The 6515-nt window shown below is 44.7% G+C and overlaps 1 long non-coding RNA gene across 2 annotated transcripts; it reads right to left on the reverse strand.

Moving 5' to 3' along the window:
- Positions 1–968: 968 nt before the first annotated feature.
- On the reverse strand, positions 969–3614 carry LOC310828490. 2 transcript variants are annotated; one of them, XR_014556959.1, is made up of 3 exons: positions 3236–3614; positions 1700–1860; positions 969–1121 (listed from the first exon to the last, which is right to left on the reverse strand). It is a non-coding gene; the product is annotated as an uncharacterized lncRNA (long non-coding RNA). The 2 variants fall into 2 exon arrangements; XR_014556960.1 differs by having other exon boundaries at positions 969–1124.
- Between the last annotated feature and the right edge of the window lie 2901 nt (positions 3615–6515).

The following is a 6515-nucleotide window of genomic DNA, read 5'->3' on the forward strand; positions in this document are numbered from 1 at the left end:
ACCATAAATACGAACTTTCTTGTTTCTTCCTTGATCCTTGATGGTAAGGGGGAAGGAGAGAATTCCCCAAGCCTGACACCTTCCAATCCTGCAGCTTCTTTAGCCTCTGACTCTCGTCTCTTGGCTGTTATAGGTTCCCCTACTTCACTGTTCCCTTCTTCCAAGTCAGTCTCCAACCCCACTTCTCCTGGTGCCCACTCATCAGTGCCCAGCCACCATGCATCAAGGACCAACCAGCCCCTTATATAGTTCGACAAAGCACAAAATACTGGAGTCCACCAATGCATGGTATCCTCCTGATGTTGTTGGACTCCCAGGTCCCATCAATCCTTGTCAGCTGGTCAACAGTTGGGGAGATGGGAGTCGTAGTTCAACAACATCTGGAGGGCACCACGTGGCTACCCTTGCTTGAGTCCTAGTTCAACAGAGCCTTGCCATTTCTGCACCTACATAGCTCACGGATACAGATGGCAGTTAGGAGGCAGGTGGCGCTGTGGGTAAAACCTCAGTGCCTAGGACTTGCCGATCGCATGGTCGGCGGTTCGAATCCCCGCGACGGGGTGAGCTCCCATCTTCGGTCCCAGTTCCTGCCCACCTAGCAGTTCGAAAGCACCCTTAAGTGCAAGTAGATAAATAGGTACCGCTTTATAGCGGGAAGGTAAACGGCGTTTCCGTGTGCTGCGCTGGCTCGCCAGAGCAGCTTTGTCACGCTGGCCACGTGACCCGGAAGTGTCTCCAGACAGCGCTGGCCCCTGGCCTCTTAAGTGAGATGGGCGCACAACCCTAGAGTCGGACACGACTGGCCCGTACGGGCAGGGATACCTTAAAATAAAGTCAAGGTTAAAGATGGCTAGCTCCAAAAGAAGCCAGAGAGTCCTGTGGCAAATAAACAAATCCAAATTGTAGATAGCTTGGGTTAAGGCTACATGCTGACAATAACAAGGAAATGAAGGACACGTGAATCTGGCTTCTGTTTTTACCCGTTTAATTAAATGGGTTAAAATCCACTTGTGACTGAATGTCCTCTGTTTATGCTATGCAGTATAGATTCTGGTGAAAAATCATGACTCTTCCTTTTAGTTTCTGGCATCGGTGTACTTTGGTAGTTTGCTGGAATGTGCCTGCTGAGAACACAGAAAATTAAGAATGCACTGGAGTAAGAAATAGGAGTAATCAAGGTCGCCCTGCACAGCTCCCTGCCCCTTTTCATCTAATGGCCTTGTTGCCATTGCACTGGACTGTCACCATTACTCACTTCTGGAATGTTTTCTGGTCGTGATCCTCCATCAGGCTAAAAGGCATCCTCAGAGTTAGAGGAGGCACCACCTGTGGAGTCATCAACCCTCCCCTCTCTCAAACCATCCAAGCCAAAAAATGTGGTCTAGTCACACCCCTCTGTTTCAGAGGATACCCCTCCAATGCACCCATCATTACCTCCTTGCTTAGGAGCCAGTGCTGCAGAGCAGAACAGACCTTTTAAATGAACAGACAGCTCCTTGCAGGGGGTGGACTCCCAAGTATATGACCAGCCAGCTATAAAAAGGCTCCAGCATGCTGCTAAGGCAACACTAGCCCTAGGGAGCTCTCCAGGGTCCTGAACAAGCTATCTTTTGCCCTGCCCTGCATAGGACAGCAGCTACCTAGAACGAATGAATGGGTTTGATGTTACCACTAGATTCAACTACACTACTGGACATGCCTTGTCCTCTCCCTGCTCTTTCAGATGGTACACCTCCAATGAGTATCCTGGCTTCAAGTTGGGCTCCACTGGGACTCCAATCCAGGAGAAGACAGGACAACTTCCTTGCTATATCTATCATGGCACAATTGTTCTATTTCAGCAAAAGCCAGGCATTAAAGCTAGAAAAGAAAAACCAAACCAAGCAAACATCACATATGGGATTGTCAAGGTGGTGCCTGTGGTTGCTGTAATGTCCTTGAGTACTTCACCTGAAAAGCCTCTGGAGCTTTTCATTTACTGTCTACGTTGTCATGAAGTAGTGAGGGTGGTTAAGAGCAGTAGACTCGTAATCTGGTGAACCAGATTTGCGACTCTGCTCCTCCACATGCAGCTGCTGGATGACCTTGGGCTAGTCACACTTCTTTAAAGTCTCTCAGCCCCACTCACCTCACAGAGTGTTTGTTGTGGGGGAGGAAGGGAAAGGAGAATGTTAGCTGCTTTGAGACTCCTTCTGTAGTGATAAAGCGGGATATCAAATCCAAACCCTTCTTCTTCTTCTCTTGAAAAGGGGAGCTGAATGGGGAAGTTGGAAAAATGGTGCCTTCTCTGTATGCAGCCCTGTATGCTTTTCAAAGCTCTGATAAGCACCTGCATAGCTGAACAGAGCAACTGAGAAGACCGGAAGTTTAAAGGAGTTATCTGGGAGACTGGGGGGGCAGGGATAGAGAACAAGACAGTGGACAAAGGACAGCTGTGGGTGTCAGGGGGAGAGGTGGAGAATGATGTGCAAGAAAGAGAGATAAGTGCATGCACATTGCTCCAGTAAAATGGTACTTCTTGAAATTGTGTATTTTTTCACAGGTTTCCTCCTGCCCCCAATCAAAATACACATAACATATGTCTCCATTGACTGAACTGTAAAAAATCATTGATCTGGCACTTTCTAGTGGTGTTGTGATACAAAAACGTAGATTTGAGACACAGAGCCTTATGGATCCTCATAATTTTCACAAGGGATGCCTTCGAAACATCAGGTGCATTCTGTGATATATTGGTGGTTTTGTTGTCATTTTCTGTACAAATCATGAAGTTGCATGATGATCCATGTCTTAGATCAATATTTTTGTGGAGCTAGCAAGCACCAGATTTACAATTTTAACTGTGTCTTCCAAAGCAAGCATTAATTTCATGGTATTTGAGGGTGGGGTGGGTATGGAAGGACCCTGTGTAAAATCATGCAAATTCAGGAGGACCTAATTTAATTGAAAAACAAAGTGTGCGCACTCATGCACAGGCAAGTGGTCTGGTGATCCCTGCAGTAACATTTCCACAGAATTTAGAGCTCCGTGGTGCAGAAATGATTATTCACCATTCAGAGTATATTCAGCACATACCCAGAAGATGGACTTCAAAATGGTTTCAGTAAGATTTTTTAAAAATGTTGACTATAGTATCTCTTGAACTGGTAGTAAAATAAAATAAAATGATACTGTTGAACATCGCCCATTGGTATGATTAAAATAAAATAAAGACTTTCAACTTTTGTCAGTGTACGGCTCACATCGCAATCCCTGCTGGACACCAGAACTTCAACGAATTGTTTGCTTCCTTTCGCCTTTGCTCTTCAGTAGCTTAGATGGAAAATTGTTTCTCTTCAAGAGACCCCTGTGGGGGTATAGCTGCTGCCTGGCTCACAACAGTTTGCTGATGCTGAGTTTTTGTTTCGCGTTTTGTCTTGAAGTATAAATCTCCTGGCTCTAACTCCATGCACAGTTGTGTTGGGGAGCTTGGATTCAGAAGCCAAAGTGCAGAAGCATCTTCAGAGGCTGTAGTGTAGCATTGCTTCTGATAGGCTCATCATAACCAGTTCTCTTTTTTTTCAGGGGGTACTCAAGGATACGCAGTACAGGCACCTCTTTTGTTGTGGCTGGTGTTGAAAGTGTGACACTTAATGTAACAACTTCATGGTGAGTACTGGCCATAACCTTCCTCTTCCCAATGGAGGGCACATTTGTGTAGGGGGAGAAGGGAGAAGAGGCGGCTGTGGGGAGGGAATCAGTCTGTTATTCAGAGTTACTGGAACAGTAGCCAATAAATCTACCTATACTTCACCAGAGCCAATAAATCTACCAATTTAATATGAAGTAGCAGAGGACTGGGATGGGAGGGTGGGAGGGATGGAGGAAAAAACAACAATAATGAAACATCACCAGTCTTGAAAAACCAGATTCTTCCAAATGACATCAATGCGTTAAATGAATAAAGTGAAAGTGGTGCTTCTTCTATTTATCCTTTATAAAACACTTTCAATTTGCAAGTTCATTTACTATCTGTATTGTGATTGCCTGCAACATATGCCTATGTTGCAGATCAAATACTGCCCACACTGAGCACAAGGTTAATTGAGGGAAATCTGTCTTTCGGTGATCCTTTACAGCTTCACATATTTTTGCTCATTCTTTCTCCACATCAATATTTTTTTTTAAACCACACCTCTCAAAATGTATTATTTTTCTCTTAAAAGCAATGTTTAAATGCATGCTTTGATATGTTTATACTGCCAAGAACATTGAGAGATGTGCGAAACCAGGGAGATAGCTAAGTTCCAGTCTACAGATTGGTCCAGTATCAGGTTGTTTCATCTAGGAATTTGAAAAGATTGAAATCCTCAACTATGAGACAATGTGGCTTGGCCAAGGCTCTTCCACATCTAGAAGCAAACGGTTAAGTTATCCAGAGCAGTCTCCACTGAATAATAACACCATGTTCTTACACAACTACCAATCATTTCAATGGGGCTTGTTCGGAAAAACTTTCTGGGGGATTGTGGCACAGGACCTTACAAAGCAAAATAAAAATAAAAAGCTCTCACTTTTTTTATTGAGAAAGCTTGCTTGTCTCTACATGAAATTATATAACCCAGCTTTTCCCAGCTGGTGCCCTCTGGATATTTTGACTACAATTCTTAGCATCCCTCACCACTGACCATGCTGACTAGACTGATGGGAGTTGTAGTCCAAAATATGAGAGGCGGGGCAGGTTGAGTAAGGCTGACATAACTTTTAAAAAGAAAGGCACACCATAGAAGGAAGCTATGACTGGTTTCAAGGAACGGCTGACAGAGAATATAGAAAGTCAAGAATAACATAGAAAATCAATAAATTAGGGCCTTGGGGCAGCAGTGAGAAGAGATGACTCCAAAAATGTTTGAGCAGTTAATCAATTGCTCTTTCACAAACCTCTTTCTCCTGTTGATGATTTTGAAGACTCTGTTGTACTTGGTGGCTATTTCCACAAGGGCTATGCTACTTTCATATCAGTCTGAAAAGCATCTATCTTTCCTGCTTTGTGTATCTTTGTATATCTCCAAACAGTTCCTTACTGTGCAGATAGATAGATAGATAGATAGATTCTTTATTGTCATTACACAAGTGCAACATTGCACAAGTGCAACGAAATTGGATGCCATCCCTTAAAAACAACAAAAGCAACACAACAACAACAACCAAACAAACCACATTCCAGCCACACCCACACCCACACCCATCAAACTCCCAGGTCACACTATCGAGTTACTGCATTTAAGAAGGCCACAGCTCTTGGATAGAAACTATTTTTCAGTCTATTTGTCCTTGACTTGATGTTTCTGTATCTCCTGCCAGAAGGCAGTAGTACAAACAGACTGTGTCCCGGGTGAGATGCATCCTGCAGGATATTGTTTGCTTTCCTAAGACAACGGGAACCGTACAGTTCTTCCAAAGATGGGAGGGGATGACCAATAATCCTTTGGGCTGTGGTTATGACCTTCTGGAGCACCTTCCTCTTCCTAGCTGTACAGCTGGAGAACCAGGCACAAATACAGTATGTGAGAATGCTCTCTATGGAGCCTCGGTAGAAGGACACCAGCAGTCTCTCACTCAGATTGTTCTTCTTTAAAAGTCTGAGGAAATAAATTCTCTGCTGGGCCTTCTTCACCAGAGCAGTGGTATTTGCGCTCCAAGTCATGCCCTGATCGATAGTCACTCCCAAAAACCTGAATTCCGCCACCCTCTCCACCCGTTCCCCGTTGATATACAAGGGCTGAATGTCCGCCTTTTTTCCCCTGTAATCCACCACCAATTCCTTGGTCTTAGTCGTATTAAGAGCCAGATTGTTCTCTCCACACCAAGCACAAAGCCGCTCCACCTCGTCCCGATAGGCGGACTCATCCCCTCCTGAAATGAGCCCCACCACCGTAGTGTCATCAGCAAACTTGATGATTTTGTTGCTGGAATAAATGGCTGTACAATCATACGTATAGAGAGTATAGAGCAGGGGACTCAACACACAACCCTGTGGTGAGCCGGTGTTAAGGCTAAGGGCTGTGGACATATGTGACCCTACTCTAACCCTCTGAGAACGTTCTGACAAAAAGTCCAAAACCCAGAGACAGGTGGAGTTGGAGAGTCCAATCGCCTCTAGCTTGGACACCAGTCTATGGGGGAGGATAGTGTTAAAAGCAGAGCTAAAATCCACAAACAGCAGCCTCACATAACTCCCCGGCTGCTCCAGATGGAACAGAGCAGCATGGAGAGTGGTAGTGATAGCGTCTTCCGTGGATCTATTTGCCCTGTATGCAAACTGGTAGTTGTCAAAAGTTGATGGAAGACAGGAAATAATGTGACGGCGCACCAGTTTCTCAAAACACTTCATGATGATTGGAGTCAGTGCAACTGGTCTGTAGTCGTTCAGACTACTGATTGTGGATGGATCAAGCGTTATAAGCACTAGTTTACTTCTACATTGGTACCTCAGGTTACATGTGCTTCAGGTTACATACGCTTCAGGTTACATA

This window comes from Podarcis gaigeae (genome assembly GCF_964106915.1).
Source record: "Podarcis gaigeae genome assembly, chromosome: 12".
NCBI classification, from domain to species: domain Eukaryota; kingdom Metazoa; phylum Chordata; class Lepidosauria; order Squamata; family Lacertidae; genus Podarcis; species Podarcis gaigeae.